The sequence below is a fragment of the Balearica regulorum genome, chromosome 8 (assembly GCF_011004875.1).
Source record: "Balearica regulorum gibbericeps isolate bBalReg1 chromosome 8, bBalReg1.pri, whole genome shotgun sequence".
Lineage (NCBI taxonomy): Eukaryota > Metazoa > Chordata > Aves > Gruiformes > Gruidae > Balearica > Balearica regulorum.
This window is the reverse complement of record NC_046191.1, coordinates 15,193,441-15,213,391: the sequence shown is the minus strand read 5'-3', so window position 1 is coordinate 15,213,391 and position 19,951 is coordinate 15,193,441. Positions and strand designations below refer to the sequence as shown.

The 19,951-nt window shown below is 37.8% G+C and overlaps 1 protein-coding gene across 17 annotated transcripts in view; it reads right to left on the bottom strand.

The window, feature by feature from the left end:
- Positions 1-19,951, bottom strand: part of ADGRL2 (adhesion G protein-coupled receptor L2) — a 394,446-nt gene that overhangs the window by 139,520 nt on the left and 234,975 nt on the right. The gene's annotated exons all lie outside the window — the stretch shown is intronic.

Below are 19,951 nucleotides of genomic sequence, written 5' to 3'. Positions count from 1 at the left end.
CTTTGAAACAACAGATATTACAGTAGTTATAATACCTTTGTCTAGGGCTCCAAAATAATTGTGGTGTGTGGACACATGTGGGCCAGTATCTGCAAGCTCCTTTCTTTCTTTCTTTCATGCAAAAAGAAATTTGTATCAAAAACATCCAGAGAGATGATAGAACAGCAAACTGGATCAAATAAGTATGTAAAAAATATTTAATCTACTCTTTTTTTTTTTTAAATTAGCAATTAATTTTCCATTATGAATTGCTTAAAAGTGATTGTTTTAATGTTATTTCTCAAGTCAAAACATTGCTTTAAAATTACTATTATTATATTCTCTGACATCGCCTACGTTCTTATTTGACATGTTATAAGAGAGATGAAGAAAATCAAAGCAATAAGATAATAAAAGATTCCAGCAATACCAGTGCTTGACAACTATCACTCAGGACCTTTTGATGCTATCAGGCTTTAAAGTACCCAAAACTAGGGCTGAAGCCAGGCTTAGCCGAGAAAAAACAGTCATTTAAGGACAGAAAGAAAAAGCTTAAAACAAAAGGTAAGTACATTTAGCATCTACTTCTTCCTTAGACTGATAGCTTCTTTAGGCTGCAGTCTGCACCCTGCAATTCCCATACATATTTCAAAGATCGGAATCACTGTCGCCGGAGGAAGCACATGGGGATTAAGAACCAGATGCCTCAGTGCCACAAACAGTCTTTCTTAAATACGGCTTCAATTTTAGATTACACTTTTAAAATAAAAATTTTTTGAAGTTACTGCGCGCTGCCTGTAAAAACACAGCTTTGTATTAAAGTGACAAATTCTTTTTTTTTTTTTTCTTTTAGAATAGAAAAACGTGATATTGGCACATGACTTTGTTTTCAGGCTATTCCTCCACCCGCGCTCTAATTCGCACATCATACATATCCCCTGCCATGTGCTAGCCTTACATGTTCGTCAAGATTTACTGCTGCTGTAGTAGTCTCATGGCTATTTCAAATCCCAGGTCACAACTTTCCACGTTACTCAGACTTTAACATTTGCAATTTAATCTATTTTAGCACAAGAATCCAACAGCGCTGAGACGAAAACAAGGTGACTTTTTTGCTCAAAGATTGGACTGAATATTAAATACGAAATTTAACAGGTTTTAATCATAAACAGTTTGTAAACAGTGTAATATATATGTCTGCCCTAATTTAGTAAGATGGAATTCTCACATAGCACTCATCAAAATGAGCACAAAAAAATTGTTCTGGCATTTCACTAAATTAAATCTTCAGTCCCCACAGGAAGAATGCACAAATTTGGATTTTATTAATACCTTAAATCAAACTCACTTTTATGAAAGGCAATTTACAAGTCATCTTTTCTTGTGATAGCGAACAAGAGAATAGGGTCTTAAGCATATTTTTACAGACACTTTGATGATAGTCTAACCTTTTGGTCTGATTGCTATTTTTAACAAAAATAGCATTTTCTTTGAAATCCAGCAAACTCTTGTTTTCATGCATATAGTGACAGAGTGGCTGACAGCTCAACAGACAGAAGGTAAATTTAAGAGAAGTTGCCCCTGTTTAGAAAAGGCATGCAGTTTACCAGCTTCTCACTCAGCAATCTGAAAAAACTCCAAATTTAATCTCGATCACTGTATTTCACAGCTTGCCCAAAGATGTCTTATGTGCAAACCTTCACACTCATAAAATCATGCAAGTTATACACATGCTCAATAAGCCACCTTGATTTAACTGGTGCTCTATGTACTTTAATATTTTAAATTTTCTAACACTAAATAACACTATCAAGCCTTCTGCATTGCAGGCACTTCTGCAATAGATTACAAATCAGATGCACAATGAAATCATCATCATCAGGTAGACTCCCCCGTACTGACAGTTACTCACAGAAATCAGTGAGAGTCACACTGTGGGGCCAGAAAAAGAAAAAAATATTAAAAAAAAAGAAAAAAATATTTTAAAAAAAGGGGGGCGGGAAGCAAAGGGAGCAGGCAGAGCTGGAAGATGGCATCCCCCCAGCTAGTTTCAAGTGCAGTGGAAGTGGGAAAGCCCTTGGGTAGGGCATAGAAGGAAAGCAAGCAGATGGAAAAGGGAAGGCCTAAGGAAGATTGCAGCAGTGCGGGCAGGCTCGCCCTGCCGTGCCACGGGCTGATGTGTCAGGGAGCCTCTGCAAAATAAAGAGGCAACTTGAAGGAGCGGAGGAAGGACTGACAATGAAGGAATGCAAGTCAACAGGGAACAGAAAACATGCAGCACAGTACAGAAAAGGGAAGGACTTGCTAGTATGAAATTTCTGAGTGTAATCTGGTTTCCCTCAAGTGGACTGCCAGCATTTAGTTGCCAGGACTCATAACCCAATGTCCAAGACCTCCTTCTGTCCAGGACACAAGCACAAGCTACCACTAACTGCAATGACTCGCTTTTTAATCCATATGACTAGCCCACCGAATCCACATCAGAAGCCACAAATCTGTTTGAAGAATGAGTCAAGCAGTAATAAATGTGGAGACAGAAAGATAACGTTGGCACTAAATGTTACAAAAGGGGCTGGCACACACGTGCAATGAGATGCCACATCCACGTGTGTACCTGCATACAATTATGTAGAAACATTTGCTGTTCTGCAAGTAATCATATTCTAAAAATGACTGATGATTTCACAGTGCTGGAATAATAATAAAAAAGCTGACCACAATTTCAACACATCTATTGCACATTCTGGGCAATTTTTCTGTTTAAAATCAAATCCAGAAGAGGTTGTGACAGTAATAAATGTACAGTTTATTTATGGGTCACTACTGGGCTGAACTAAGATTTTATTTCTGGAAGAAGACAGAAAGAAAGACGGAGGATGAATAACACAGACAAAAATGGAAAGGAAAAAAACCCAAGCCAACCTAAAGGCCCGTCTTCTCGGATACGTAAGAAGTGACAGACGGAGGCATGACAGAACTCTTCACCTGACACTGCCTGGTTATCAACATACTCTCTAGAAGTTACTCAGTTTTATTTTAATATCTCTTCAGTCAAAGGCGACTTGTTGACATTTTTGACCTAAAAATAGCAGCTTTAAAAATCTTCTAAAAATAAAAATATCTAACCCAAGATTACTATGGTGTACAATACAAGAAGAGCTTGCAGCAAGCACAGCGTAAGATTTTCAACAGCCAGACATTTCACCCCAATGATTTCTGGTCATGAAAATAAAAACCAAATTCACTGTTACAGTAGTTATTTTATGACAGTGAGGTAAATACAATTTTTTAGGCTTTTCCACAGTGTTGTTATTTACTAACTAGAACACGTACACATACAGTCTGGCTGGCTGACAGCAGAACGAAGGAAACCAGGCTCTTCCCAGCTGGCAATGACCTTCGTCCGTGACTCTGGACAACTGCCTCTTCTCCTGATCTGCCTCACAATTTTATCACATGATAAACTGGATGCTCTGTATTTTGAGTAAATACTGTATTAATAAATACCCAGACATACAACGTACTCAACCATACACACATTCTTGAGCAAACATTCATTTACTGTAGTTCAACTTTTGTTATTATTTCATTCAGTTTCAAAATATTTATAAAAACACAGCCTCTATGAATAGCTAACGATAGCTAAAAATAAAACATATCCAGCTAAATACTTTCAATATTTAAATACACTACTAAATGTTGCATTCCTCTCTAGGAAGTTACTTATCTTTGCAATGACCCCTAACAGCTCTAACTTCCAAACAGCAGGTACCGATTGCTTCAACATTCACAAAGCACCAATTTCTTAAAACCTGGCCTTACACAAAAGTCTACTTCCCACTTTTCATTTTGAGCCCCATTCAATAAGCCCACAATTTTTTTCATGTTGCTATTCTATCACAGGTACTGGTATATAACTCATTAAACTTGGGTTGAACAGGCTGTGGTATGGAAGGAAAAGTACCGCTATGCTTTTGCTAAGGACCAAAACATCAATAATTCAAGCTGATTGGGAAACCCTATTCAACAAGACGATTAATTTTTAAGAATCTGGTGGAGATAGTAACAAACATGGCAGAACAATTTTAAATTTTTGCAAGAATCATCAACAAAGGTTACAAACAGGTTTTTTAAATAAATAAATCTACATCTCTCCTTGTTTCAGATTAAAAAACCTGGACTCTAGGAGCCACAACTCTAGAATCCATCCAGCAAAGGTACGAGCATTGCCAGGCTACCAGGCTGCTGCGCTGGGGTACTCTGCTGCTCCAAGTACACACTAGAGTACTTTGTGCCATACGCTGTGCTGCACCGCTTAAGGTTTGTTGACACAACTCTGAGTTTTTTGATTTTAAAGCTATTCTCTTGCAGGTTCCCCCTCTAGAAGTAAGAATTCTGTGAAAATGAATGCCAGTGAGTGCACTGATTTAAAAAAAAAAAAAAAAAGGAAAAGAAAAAAAGGGGAAAAAAAGACCAACCTACCAAGCAAAAATTAAAAACGCCAAAATACAATTATATCCTAAGGTGGCTCCATTTCCTACATATTGACAAAACTGCACGGACTCCGGATACGCCACTACTGAGAGGCTCCCGCAAGCTTCCCTGGGTCCTGGCACTGCTCACCTGCAGCCCCGGGCAGGGAGCGTGGTCGAAGCCTCCCCCAGCCCCGGCACACGCATGTGCCCTTTCCGGGAAGAGAGATAAGCAAATCGGCGTTTCCCATGGAGCACAGGATGAACCTTTCTGCTCATAAGTGCTCTTATGGTTTTCCATAGCAAATGTCATTTACATGAAGGCATTATAAGGTTCCCACATGAAAATGCATCTCTGCATAATTACATTCTTTCAAGTTACTTTTCCTCCTACTTGCTATAGTTCTTGGTGAAAGAAAATATTGACAAAAACAGGACATGAGAGGGACATAACATAACCACAGACTAAAAAACATGAAACCACCAAGCCATTTACAAGTCTTTTTTTTTTTAAAAAACTTTAACTCTTACTGCTACTGGGCCGCCTGAGATCAACTACACAGGGCAAAATACTCCTTTATTTATAGCCTAAGGGTTCTTCCACGTTTAAGAGGAAGGAGCATGTAAAGAAATACAGTATCTTTCTCAACCGGTCTGTACTTTGAAATGTCTTCATTAAAATGGAGATTTTGACTTTTTGACTGTGAATAACAGAAAAAGGACAAACCTGGTTTCCGAGGACCTTCATCTGCAGACAGTGCACACTACACTCCCCTCTGTCATCTCACAACGATCACGCTTTTATACCACAGGCAATTTTTGACGGGGAAGGGCAGACGAGACTACCTCCGGTTCATGATGATTAGCTAAATTAGTCCTAATTACACCTTTTGTTTTATTATGAAGCAACTGAAAGAATCTAGCCACGGATTTGGATGTGCAGCATGGAAGGACTTGTGCGCTCCCAGACCTGAGTGGCGGCCATGACAGAGACCACCACAGCCTGCAGCGTGACGACAGCTACCTATCGAACATGTTGCCAGAGAGCTCCAAATCACAAGTCTACAGTAAAAAAGGTGCTATTTTATTCTTTTTTTAATGGAAACATCTTGTACACATCAGCATTCACGGTTTTTCACTAACACTGCAGTAAAAACACAACTTGTTCACTGGTCAGATGGACCTGAGTGAATTTTAGAGCACAATACCGGCAGCTACTCCTTTATCCCACTTGTAATAAAGCTCAGTCAGTTTAGAAGCCACTAATATTTCCTATACGTACAAGACTTGAACAGTTGTTCTTTTAGGTAACTTCAATAATGGCTGTAATTAAGTGACTAAGGAGATATTAATCCTATCTCGCAACTGTGCAGGAGTCGTGAACACAGTTGTGCAAATTGCTTAACCACAGCGTTGAAACAGCAACAGTTTCCCACTGCCCCACGTATTTTTCATACATCCTTACCAATTAGTTTTAATAGTCTGGTAATGCTGCAGCTTGATTTGGTGTATCAGTTATTATGTATCTATTTAAAATATAAACAAAAACTATTTACCCACTATCTTCCAGCAGACCTACTATACAATTTTCATTTATCTGACTTTCCTTCAATTAACATATAGGACTTCAGTAACTTTTTTTTAATATATAAAGTTATATTGAACAAAAATAATTGTTTTAAATAATTGTTTCAAATATTGAGTGATTTTCTGTGAAAAATACACAAGAACTGAGAAATCTATTCTTTACAGAATCTTAGCAATCTATCATCACATGCAAAGATCAGTCAAAGCTGGACAAAAAAATTAAGCTAAGTATAATTAAAACAGACCAAATTTTAAATTGGCCATTAATTAGATAAGTAATAGAAAGATGCTGATTTCGCTGTAAGTCACTAGGTTAGAATCTTTTTTCTTTTTTAAAAAAACAACAACAAACCAACAACACAAAACTAAGGGAGTGTATGTTCAGAAGCAGGCTAAAACCAGTAGTTTCTAATCATGCCACCGTCCAAACACTGCTGTAAATATCACTATAATCAGAAATAATATCATTAGGAGTGAAGATGTAGTAAAGATATATGAATTCTGTACAGACGACAGAAGCATAAGGAAGAATTTCATTCACAGGTATACTTCAAAGGTTATACTGGCTTTATGTGCTCTGTTCGGCAGATTTTTCAGTCCTGAGCCAAGAACTGCTGATTACTTGCGTCCCATTTGCCAAATACAAAAGCTTTATTAGTCATAACAGCACTGCTGTTCCAAACAGACAAAGAGATATAAATAATAATAAAAAAGACGGGGGGGGGGGGGGGGGGGAAGAGACTTATTCCTTCTTCAGGGTTAGATGTCTGTGGGCAGTTAAGTATGACAGCGTGGCTTCATTTTTAATTCACACTACAAGTAAAATGACTACAGTGTGGATTTGTGCTTTGATTTATTGTCTGGCAAACAGAAGAATACTAATTTTAAGGAGCCATTCATTACGGGATTTGTACAAAAAGAAAAATGGTTAATCTTTACCTTACAGTTTTATATATATATATATTCCAAAAATGTTTCAGGAGAGCACACATAAGGCTAACAGTTTGATAAGAACATTGCTGCATATATTTTCCTCTTTCAAACACAGAAATTGTCTTCTAAAACATTAGAAAACTTCTTAAATGATATGCGTAAAACAAATCCACTGTAACCTTTTTGAGTACTTTTTAAATAAATTATAAATAATTGTAATATTTAAAGCACTGATAAAAATGCTTTACCTTATTGAATTTTTATAGATTATTCACCCTTTTATTCTAAGTACTGGCTGCTTCTTAGTTAGGGTATACAAGCCAAGCACTGCCCTCAACAATGCAGTCACAGTTCACGCTCTTAAATCGGTTGGAGCTCCACATTCATCAGGGGGTAACATTCGTCCTTTTGTGTTTTCTTTTTACTTACAGACAAAAGATACAATCGTTTTCCACAGTTCAAAATGAATGAAATGCGAAGCCAATCTAAGAACCTACAGGAGTTTTTCTAAAATAGAAAACGTTATTCTTTGGGTCATAATTCTTGTTCTGAACACAAGGCTAAAGACAAAGCTCCAGAATTTTGTTCTAGTTGTATAAATACAAGATGTATGAGTTACTGATGACAGACAAAATCATACACTGCTACCATGATTAAAAAAATAAGAAGTTCTGAATATTCATTGTTTAACGCAGTTTTGAAGCCCAAGTTATTTTCCAGTAACCCACCAGAAAACATTTAAACCTGTGTGCAATGTTACCTTCTATCAGCACATTTTCAGAAGTGGAGTATTTCATGTCAAAAGAAACAGGTGCATCTTTCCTCTCGCTTCTGGTAATCAATAACGATGTAAAACAGATGGGTACAGGATCTTTCTACATAAAGTCTTGTATATAGAATTAATCCAAAACATCCAGGAAATGTCATGTCTTACAAATTTAACTAATACTATCCATGCATGCGTACAATACATGGAACATGTATTGGAAAGTTCTTCTACAATAAGAATTGCCACCTACACATTTTCTTAATTTGGAATGACCTAATTATCATTTTGTTAATCGGGGGGGGGAGGTACTTTAAAACTCATTAGGCCATTATTTGTTGAATTATACCTCAAGGTATCATCTTAAAATGTGTGGCTATTCTGTCACACTTTGCCATTCAGACTGCTGTTCTACTCAGTGCAGTTATTCATAAATGACTGCATAACCTAATGTATTTTGTTCAATCAGTTCCCATAAGTGTTCTTTATTGATAAAACATAATTAGTTTTATTAAATGTGACTGGTACATTGCTTCTGCCAAGTGAGTATTAATGTCTCATTTTTTTGTTTTTTAAAAAAACAGATGGAAAATTTTAAGAATTAAGGAACAGCTTGAATGTCACTTACATGAAAACTGTGCAAGTATGACATTATTGTCACTTTTGTTGCTCATAGTAATTTAAAAAAGTATCTAAAAGTTACTTATCACCATGAAAACCTGGTGCTGTTGAAACAGAAAATGTGTGCTAGGCTATGGCTAAAACAAAGTAACGTGATTTTATTCAAGTAGGCTCTTCCAATGTAGCAAGTAAATTACCATTGTTCTACCTTCAGAATACCAGGGTGTTAAAAAACATACTTAATCCCAGCTGTATTATTCTCACAACAGAATTAAAGTTACATACACGTCTTGATTTTCATGTTGTACGGCAATCTCCACTGAATGGAATTTCTGAAACATCCTTACCTCACCAGGAAAGAAAAAGACACACTGTGTAAAGAAAGATTACGTCCATTGCCTCCCCACAATTCCTCAACGAGATTAAATTAAGAAACCTCTCTTTCTTCATCATGACTAATACATCAGTATTTTCCCATGCAAAAAGGATGATGCAACTTTTCAACTCCTAGCACCTACCAAAATCTCTACAAAAGACATCATTTTTATATTTTCTGTAAATCTTACCATTATAATCCTATTGGAGTGTAATTGCTGTGGCTAATATTCTTACCCTGTTATGAAAATGCTCAACATAAATGTGGCACTGAGTTGTTAAGATAATACATGATCATGCTGTGAGAGGGTAATACCTATACAATAGCCCTTGCCAATACCATAAATCTCTTTATTAGACAACAACCTATTACAGGAGATCTACTTAACTGTTTCCCTACTTAGAGGGCCATTTGGTGTTACAATAACAAGCTGACTTTTCACATTAGCAAGGATTAGCCAGTATAAATAATAAATCGACACCGAGTTGCTGCTCTTTTAGATATGGTAAATCTTTCCTAGTGTTTAAAAAGAGAATCCAAACTAAAACCCTAAGACCATGTTAGGCTGAACATATGTTAGATTTAAAGTTCTGTTAGTTTAAACTAACAAAAAAATCAACTCTCAAACCCACTTATGTGGCAGATTTATTACAGGAAAGCATGTTATGGAGAGCTGTTTCTGTTTTATGGAATGTGCATGCATACTGCTTTATTTCCTAACAGCATCATAGCAAATCATCTTTAAATCTACTGAAATATTTTAAAGTAAAATGATTGCCATCATTTTTTCCAGAAATAAATAGTGCAGAATTCATCTAAGTACCATCTATTATGCTTCTTGCTCAGCAAGCAAAACTGTATTATAAATGAATTATTTTCTTCTCTGAAGTCTTAACTTTTTGAAGGATCATACACTTTCATGATCCAGATAACTGTAATACAAATTATAAAACCTGCCATATACGAGATCATTTCTTTCATTGTTTTAGATCAAAGAAAATCACTATTTAAAGTAAGTATTTCTGATTGTTCAAGCTACTTGTAAAGTTACAATTTACAAATAAACTTAGGTTATGATATTCCTTGCTCTTTGTTGACAATAATTTTCTAAAGCTTAAGACAGCAATCCCTAACACTGTTTGTCTGCTTTAGTTCGACTGTATGAATTCATCAATTATACCTGGACGAAACTCATTCACCTTTTTATATTTTATAATAGAGAAAAAGCAAAATTAAGAGTTAGCCTTGCATCTGCAATCACCTTGATTATGATTCATAACACTGCTTGCATAAATAGAAAAGACTTACCTATTGCTTTTTGGCTAGCACACTACACTGCACGAGATGCACCGAAGACCTGCAAGTACTGTGCTGTCTCTTTCGTGCTGACATGACATTTTTAGAATCACAGAAAACAGTTTATGCAACAAAAATCTGCTTCCCATCATACAGAGCACCAAAATCATCCTCTTGCACCTTGACATGCAAGAACTGTTTTCCTCAGTTTCTTTTTAAACTTTCAATAAAAAGGCACTCCTTTGAAATATGAAGTATTTCAAAAGTCAGCTTTTGCTTACTGGCGTTTTAAAAATTTTGCCCGTTGTTATTTACTGTTTCTGATGGACTGTCTTTTTAAAAGCTATCTAGCAGAGCCTGTCTGCTGTGCATAACAGAGAAGGCACTGTGAAATGAAATTGTACTTACTGGAAACAATTCAGTCCTGAATGCTTTGATTACTCTGATTATCTCATATACAAGCTCCCTCTGCAGGTAATAAGAAGAATGAGCAAAAATATGTGAAAAATGTGGGGTAACAGCCAGCATAGGAACCCAAATAAAACAGTCATCATTTTGAAGAAACTCCCCCAGAATCCTTCTCTGAAGTTATCTGACATAAGGAGTTAACATGGAAAACATTCCTCTTTTTTCCAGCTCTGTGTCTCCTCTTGTTCCCCTCAGAAAAGTTAAACATTCAGCTTTAGTCTTTTTCTATATCAAAATACACAGATTTCTATTTCAAAGTCACCTAAATGCTTCAGGGCAGGAAAGAAAGAAAGAAAAAACAAAAAGAAAGAAAAAAATTGCTCTGCTTACCCAGAACCAAACAGAAATGAACGCCACCCCAAACAAGAAAACAAATTCATCCTATCGGATGCATCTCCCTAACCCCAAAACAAACGAGCAGCAGGATCCCTCATTCTATTTCCTACTGCGAGATAAAACCCATGACACTTTTGGACACAATTACACATGCACTCCACCAAAGTTTAAAAAGCAATTGAACTGAAAAATAAAAAATTCTATCAATTTATGTAAAATTATGAAGTAACAACGTAGTTTTCATCCAATTGGAGGTAAACTGCTTTCCTTCCAAAAGACATTACCCTTACCTTGAAATGTCTTAAGTTTGTTTGCCGTAATAACATGAGCTTTCTAGGTAAAAATCCCTTCAATGCAAACAAGAAAAAGTTTCAATGAATGAAGCCATAAATATTAAGCAAATATCAAAATTAAGCCTTCATCCTATCTAAACTTCAGCACACACTCAAAAAACTGGAAAACCATCAGGCTACATTAATTTCTCCTCTAACATGGAAAGAAGGAAAGTATGCCTGTGGTCTTGTTTATCTTACGGAGCCAAATCCCACTTTCTTTACTTCTGCAAGTAGTGCTATTAGACTCATGAAGAATACTCATAAAATAAATGCATATGCATAGGGCATAAAGTCACATATGCCCTGTGTGACTGTAATTTTCACTGGTAAAATAAACTACAAGTATAACCTTTCAAGGTTTCAATGTCAGCTTTAAAAGGAAATAAATAGTGGAAATAGACTCACGATATTCTAGTATGGTTACAGCCATTACATGGGACAAATGTAGGACAAATTTGGGGTGTTCACTTCAAGATGATGAGACTGCTGCATACAGAGCTCTTCTGGGCTGCTGGAATATCTTTAATAATTGGATCCACAACCGGTTATTATCGGATACTATTATACACCTTCTCAAATGAGGAAGTACAGAAAGCAAGAAAAAAAAATGTAGTATTTTGGAGAGATGATGCTCTATTCAAACACCGGGTAAGATTATTGCCTGAAGGGCAAAAGGATTTCTTCTCACTTTCAAATCATGCCAGCCTGCAACTCCCTCCCTCCCTAACGCATCTCCCAGCCTCAGCCCATTTTCCTGGCACAGCAGCTCAGCCAGGAATACACTTCAACTCCGGAGGCACCTTCTCTCCTTTAAGCACTTTATACTGATTTACACAAAAATCAGCCTCACCAATTGACAGTCTGCATTTAAGAAATACCTAGATTGAAGTAAATCAAAGATGCAGTAGTCATTGCCCTTCAATATTTAAATGACAAAATTACCAACAAAATAGTTATGAATTGGTCTTCTGGAGAACGTTCACTTTGTTCAAACCAAAGATATAATCGTTATTCATTCTGAGAAAGCAAAGTTTTCCAAATTGGTCACTTCATGTAGAAAAAGTCTAAATTAAGCATAGAAGAATGAAAAAAAGGATGCCTGGCTCAGATGAAAAGAATTCTGCCTACCATCAACACAGGCAGCAGGAATTTCCCAGAGAAATGCAGAGTCAACAGCAGAACTTCTTCTCGGGAATCTTTTCTTAAAATGTCACTTTATTTAGAAGCGATGCTGCCTAATGCGAGGGCATGGTTTCTGAACGCTGTTCACACCAGTGTAGACTGCTATGCCGTAAAAAGTGACAAATATGATACTGTAAGAGAATATATAGAAAGGTGATCTGAAGTCTCCTTCTGGCATGTGATCCCTCTCCACCACTGCAGCACTAATTTCAGAGTAAGGCTCGCTCTCTATTTTCACCAGATCCCATCAACAGCAAAGCAAGTATGATAGTCAGAAACAAGGTCGGTCGTCCCTCCCCAGCTGCCAGAAACAATTTTTAACAGGAATCGGCGTCAGATTATTCTGTCATCTAGATTCAGAGCAATAATAGGTTTGAGGTGTCGACTGATAGGAAAATACCAACAGAGGGCACAAAGGAAAGCAGCAGCCTACCCTAAATGAGAGATTTGGGATTTTATCACATACACAGGCAACTAAACAAACAGAAGTAGTCTAATTCTTAAAGCACAATTCTCCAGTGATAAATTGTTTTGCTGCTACTTTGCTGATATTATCCATTTTTTCAACAGTTGCAGATGCAAACCTAATTGTGCATTAAGGAGACACGCCTCTCTAGCAGGGGTGCACGAGGAGTGCTCAGCTGCTCCCTACACCGTCCCCACCACGGAAAGCTGCAAAAAGCCCAAGAAATACGAAAATTTCCTTCTTTGCCGATCTTCTCTACCATAAGAGATATGAACACTCCCAATACCTAATCTATGCATCAAGGAATCCCTAATTTAAGAATTAACATATTAAACACACTTTTATTTGTACAGTATCAGAATGCAAGATCTTAAATAGCAGTCTTCATTCCTGTTATTTCATTCCAGCTTTTGTAGCTCATTGTGGCCAAGTAATGCATCATTAAAATGTAAACGTAGTTTTAAAAAACTCAGACACATTGATCAGTGTCAAGTCAATCTGCACTGCGTTTCAAAAACTGTTCCACTTTTTCCTTATATTGCCACTTGGGCAAAGGGAAGTATCTTTCTCGGGTGGTAAACACATTGTAAAACACCGTTACAGCGAAAAGGACAGTCGTTTCAGAGTTACTTAGTGCACCAAGGGACAAACCAGGCAGACCTAGACTCTACCATATATGCATGAGGAAATGGCATAAGATAAATCTCCTATGACAAAAAGCCACATTACGTTAAAAGGAAAATATTCTTAATCCTGCATCTACGTAAGAAACCTAAGTAGCTTCTTATTAGCTCTAACTAGATTTTCTCTGAAGCTAGCTACTTTCACTACTTAAATACAGACACTGATACTTAAATCTTTTTGTGTAAATATTAGTGTTTATAATGTGCTCCTAAGAGATTAAGATTAGAAAAAAAAATAACCACACAACCAAGACAGGCCCTATTTTTCTCAAGCCCACGATCACTTGTCAAGCCATGATTAATGCTGTGCTCTGTAGAGGGAGACATTACATCTAGGCTACAACAGACCTAAATTTACCCTACGGCAGAAGTCTGATTTAAACATCTCTATTCAAAGTGACATTTGTCCTCTCTTTTCAACCAGTTTCCTCTGAAATTCCAGTAAACTGACTTTGTGACCTACAAATGGTCCATTGATTCTAACTTGTCGTGTTGCCTGTTCCTTGTAGCAAGTTAGTTTTGGTGACTGAATGAAGCAAGATGTTATGCATTCAAGAAAAATACAGGAGCAGAGTCCATTAGGTGCTCTATTAAATGCTCGGTTGGATAACAGTGATGAGAATTTACGGCTATAAGGATCCCAGCTTACACAGAAGAGCTAAAGATAAATACTGAGGTCAACATTAAAAATCAGAAAATATTTTTACATTCAGAAGTAACAATGGCCTTCATATTCTGAGGTGATGAGCAAAGATATTTTTTTTTGTATTACAGACCAAGAACACGGGCATCGTCAGAGCCACCCTGCAAAGTAATTACATTTTATCTCTTGCCTTTCACTCTGAAATGTCTGCTAAGGTATTTACATTTGTCTGTTACAAGAACAACAAGCTAGACAGGAGAAAAAACTAGTTGTGATCACTTTATCTCAAGTAAATACTATTTCTCCAGTGAATGGTATTATTCCATCTATTTTATAAAGTTATTGTTAGATCTCCGATTTATCTGTAACTGCTATTGTAGGAATAAAAATAAGACATGCTTATACCTTATGAAGAAATAGCCAAACAGCAGACCTGGACATGTAGAACAGTCAATATCCTTCTTAATGAACATGAAAAATGGCAACGTTTGATAATCTTAGGCAATTTAGACAGTGCTGGCAAGTTCCTACTAGCCAAGGTAATCTTATTTCTGGTGCTTTTTCAGGGTAAATTGATTTTTTTTTCCTCCTCTTAGCTGCTCTGATAATTGAACAAATTTATACAAGTGTGATGGGATTTTACTTAGCAGACAACACACAAAACACTCCCCAAACATGAAGTACCTTACTCATAAAAACGAATTTTTGTTGTAATTAAGCAAACTGTATTTAAGCTTGCTTTGTGCCAGGATAACAATCAATGGCATTTTGTTGGAGACTGCACTCTACCTGCAGGTGTTAGGCACTGTGCTTGCTTCAGTCAGGCTGCAATGTTGTTGATTATTATGCCTTTCTAAATAATTTGGGGAAATAGCAGGCTACACTAAGTTGAATCATTTACAGTGCCTTATGAAAATCAAAAAGAAATCAGGACAAATGCCAGATGACATATTCTTCTAAAACCCATAAAATACTCCATTTAAGCCATAACCTGGATGCTACGATTCCAAATTTGAAGGCTTGGTTTTTTTCCTAAGGAATCCATCCCTGGCTAACTATCAGTTTGTATCTAGAGAACGCTGCAAGACCTTACCATTCATTAAGCAAGTGTATTTCTTTACCTAAATCGCTTACAGCAAGCGACACAATCTTCACAGCCTATGCTGCAGAAACACATCTTGTACATTACAGGCTGAAAAAAATCAGGAAGTCAAGAAAAATTTCTATCGAAAAGGGTTTTAGCCTGTCATCTTTCACCTTTTAAATGAAGAATGTTAAAAAGAATCATATTGTTTAAATAAAGACTGAAGTATTTTCTCAACCAGGTATATATTCACGTTTAAATCGCAAGCTACCAATATTCCAACAGAGCCACCTACTACCTTTATTTTAAGAACTGTTGGAAACAAAATGCAGCTATCTTTGAAAACTAGTTTAAATATTAACCACCATCGTTAAGAGTACTGAGAATGGCCTTAAAATGCTTTTTTGTTTTTCCAGTTTTCTTGATATCCAATTACAACCGTGATGGTTTAAATCTTTTACTGTTTCAAACTGAGGGTTTTAAAAAAATAACAGACAGCTTTTAAGTTTAAAGCTGCACATAAATACTTAAAAGGTGAATTTCTTGCAATTTCAGATCGCTTTTGTACATCACAAACATCACCCCTAAATAAATGCTTCGATAGAGTCGTTAACATGACATCTCCAAGTAACAAGTCTTCTGACTATAAATTTCACTACCCTGTGCTCCAAAGTATATTGCTTTATAAATGACTGCTTGTCTACCTATGCATGAATATGATTTCAATTATACACCAGACGTAGTTTAACTTCTCCTGCAATTCACCAGGTAAAATCACTAATCGTTACTTCCAGTTTCTTGTATTATCAGTCATCCATGGATATTCCTCAGTGGAAATGCAGAGGAGACATAAAGCATTTTTTTGATATAAAATATCTCCAAGTGGTTATTGGTAGGTTTTCCTTCATTATTATTGTTAGGCACGGTGCTCTCCTCAGCAAGTGCCGTACTAGAAGTTAACGGTATTTTCTTACGTGTATGTCAACATCTTAGGTGGACACACGGATGAGCAAAAGCTTGGAAATACGTAAACTTTTTAGTCCAAATGTCAGTAAAAACTTATGATTATGTTTCTACCCTCTCTAAATAGTAAACAGTTATATTGGATGGATAAATATTATTATTATATTCATTTCTGATACACTATATAGAAATGTATTGTAAACATAACTTTGGTAAATATTTTGCCTAACTAGAGACTCTCTTTCCAACATCCTTAACTGAAAATTATGGATCTTTCTAAAAGCTGTCAATCAAGAGTGCAGCATTTTTTCTTCATCATAACTATTTCCATTTAAAAAATATATGTTAATCAAAATGTCATGTGTACATATTGCATTTGCAGAAATAATCATATTATTACATATTATTAACCATAAAGATGACAAACTCCTAGGACTATACTACCTTGCTTATTTAAATTTTAATCAGGTGCTTCCTTACTAGAGACTAGAATTCCTGAGTAACCCCCTTTTTCCCACTTTACGCATTAAAAGCAGTAAGAGATAAATAAAACATTGAGAAAGCTTCTGAAGTGATCAAGTAAGAACTAACTAAGCAAACTTGGGTTTTTTTTAAAGCTCTCCTCTTGCTCATTCTAAGAAGGGAAACACCCAGAAGCCTGGTGTTAATGTCTCTGCTGATTGTGAAATTGCAGCAATAAAACTCCAACTGCTTGTCTTAAATTAAGACTTGCAAGACTACATGTGAGATCTGTATCTTTACATTAGTTTTTATACATTTGGAAGTTTGGTTGCCTGCTTTGATGTTGGTCTATTAATGAGCAGGGAGCCAAAAAGCCAGAAAAAAATGTTTACTGGAAATTCTCAAGTCAAACCTGAAGTAATTGGTTTGTTCTACCCCACATGATTCAATACCCCTGATTCCCCCAACTACCAGCTCCCTGAGCTATCTGAACGTCTACGCTTTTTTTGCTGTTGCCAACACATAGTAACCCACAGTGATTGAAAATGGCAGCTGAAGTGCTGCTGCAGCACATTAATTTTTCTGTAAGGTGGTCCAATTTTGTCATATGAATGTTGAAAATCTTCTTTCTGCTACATTTTTTTTACTTTTAGAGATTTGTCGAATTTGGGGTTGCCATCATATAAATCGAAGTGCAACATTTTTGAAGACAATTTTTAGATTATCTCTAACAGCTGAAAGGATAATGCGCTTTCTTTATAGCACTCTGCATTCAAAGCAGGCTAGTTAACAGCAACTTAAGTGTGATAATGGCAATTACATCAATATGTTCCTGCCATACCACCAAAGGTACTACTTCAGACAGCCTGAAGACATTAGGTAAATAAACTGCTGAAATTACCTGAAAGTAATGACACGCAATTTTAGGACCACTAAACACATCTATTTACAAAATGCCCAAATGGTCGAGTCCATTAAGAATAACAGAAATCTATATGAATTATTTAATTAACTGCAGGGTTTTTGCCAAGACATACCATATATACTCAGTTCTTTCATTTAATGAAAGGAAATTGAAGCATGGGTGAAGACATCCTACTCTAAAGGCACATCACTTTCATGACTTAAAAAGAGACACCCCCCCAAACCATCAAATGGAGAACCAGAAGAAAGAAAAAAACAAACAAACAAACAAAACCCCACACCAAATGCTACATACCAAGCACTTAAACCAACTTTTTTAAAACCACAAAATGTATGTTTTAATATCCGTATCATTCAAGTAAACGGTCTGGAAGGAAGGAATAGGCAAGGAAGGCATAGGAAGTTCTTTTTTTGCCAGAGATACAAACCAGAATACAAGTCCCCAAGAAACATCTGGTCCCTGGAAAAAGTCCCAACTTACTGACAGATAACTGGACTTTGGCTGGCTTTGGTTTGCCAGATTATGAATATTGATTTGCAAAGATAATAAAAGGGTAGGCTGGGCCACATCCTCTTTCAGACTCAAGGAAATAGCAACAAAAGAATAAAAACCTGTAAATATGTAGTCATGTGAAACAACTTACAAAGCGATAAACGTTCTACCACCACCACCAAAACAGCACTCCTGCCCATGCTTGTTTCAAATTATTTATGTAGGGTAGCACTAACCGCAAATTAGGCTATCTTAGTAAACACAGTATCAGTGATTAAATGAGATTAGAAGAATAACTGATTTTCACTTTTCCTAAAACAAAAAAGGAAATGGAAGCATATGGCCGGTGGTGATCAAAACTCCTTTTAAAACTCTCCCATAAAAATATCTATTATTCCAGCCTACCCATTAAGGAGGGAAGCATATTTGTTTCAAAGGTCTGGAATCGAGAGGTCTTTTATTACAAGATTTCATTTGTTTTCTGAAGTAATTAGAAGGTCGTTCCCATTCAGTCCCCGCACGCAGTAACGTGTAGGCCATACCCAAAGCATGAGTGCGGCAGAAAGGGTTTTCTAAATCCCCCTAACAGAGAGGAGACATCAGAAACCACGCAACAGTGCCTGTCATAAAAGGTCACTTTTTTTTTTTTTCCCCCCTCCTCGGAACAAACCATTAATCAATAGAGTGTAATTGTCCGAGCGCTCGCAAGGGCTTTGCAGCGAAGGGACCTTGTTTTCACTCGCATAATTGCAAAACAGCAAAAGTTCAGAAAACATCACCCAAATCCACCTCCCCATTTTACCCCTTTACAATTCCCACTGCCCTTTGGGCCTCTGCTTGAAGCAAATGGAAGACAAGCTGAAGTTTTCTCAATTGAGCCGGAGCTAAGAAACCTTTGATATGCTAATACCCTCCTTTCAAACGGTAAGAATTCCACACTTGCATTAATTCAAACAATTTGTGCAGAATGATGCGAAATGGCACCTCTTTTCGTGGCAAGCAACAAAAGGAGGAGCCGGAGCGTCTGAGGAGACCAAACAGCAGAACATTGGTTCTGCAGGACTCCTCCGTGGCGCACAGGGGCATTTCTATGCAAAAGAAAACACACCTGAGCACCAGCAGATCTCTCAACTTTATGACAAAACACGTTCAAACCCCAGCAGGGCTAGCGCAGACTAACAAGATGATGTTATTTTTAGAGCCAGACACAGCAACGGTGCCTCATGACACACTGTTTTCCGTCTCCAGATGGCCCCAGATTTCTACATGTGAAATAAATAGAAATAATAATAATAATAAAAAAAAGTTGTTCTCACTCCACAGCCGACAAAGGGTAATTTATTCCTCTTCCAAGCCACCTCCCCCCCCAAGCCCGCACGGGCTGGCGGACGAACGCTCCGGTCGAGTTACAAAAATAAACCCGCAACAGGTAATTATTTACTGAACGGATGCAACTTTCCCCGCTGCGCGATGCGCGCCGCGGAGAGCCGAGCCGCGGCGGGGCCTGCTCCACGGGCGGACCCCCGGCCCCGCAGCCCCCGCGGCGGGGCGGCCACCCGGCGGCGGGCGGGGGCTGCGGGGACCCGCCGCGGCTGCCGCAGGCCCCTCCGCAGGGCTGGGGGGGGGATGAGGGGAGGAGAAGGCGGGCAGGCGGCCTGCGGGCGGGGGGCGGAGGGTGTCCGGATCCGCGCCAGCGGAGACCGGGCGTGCGGGTCGGCGGCGGCAGCGCCGCTGCCGCGCTGCTCGCGCCCGACGGCCGCGGCCTCCCTGAGGGGCACGTTCCTCCGGCGGCGGCGGGCTGGGCAGGCGGGGTAGCGGCCCCCGCGGCAGTGCGGGGGGGGGGGGGGACGGCGGCAGCGGCCTCGGGCACCGGCAGGCGAGG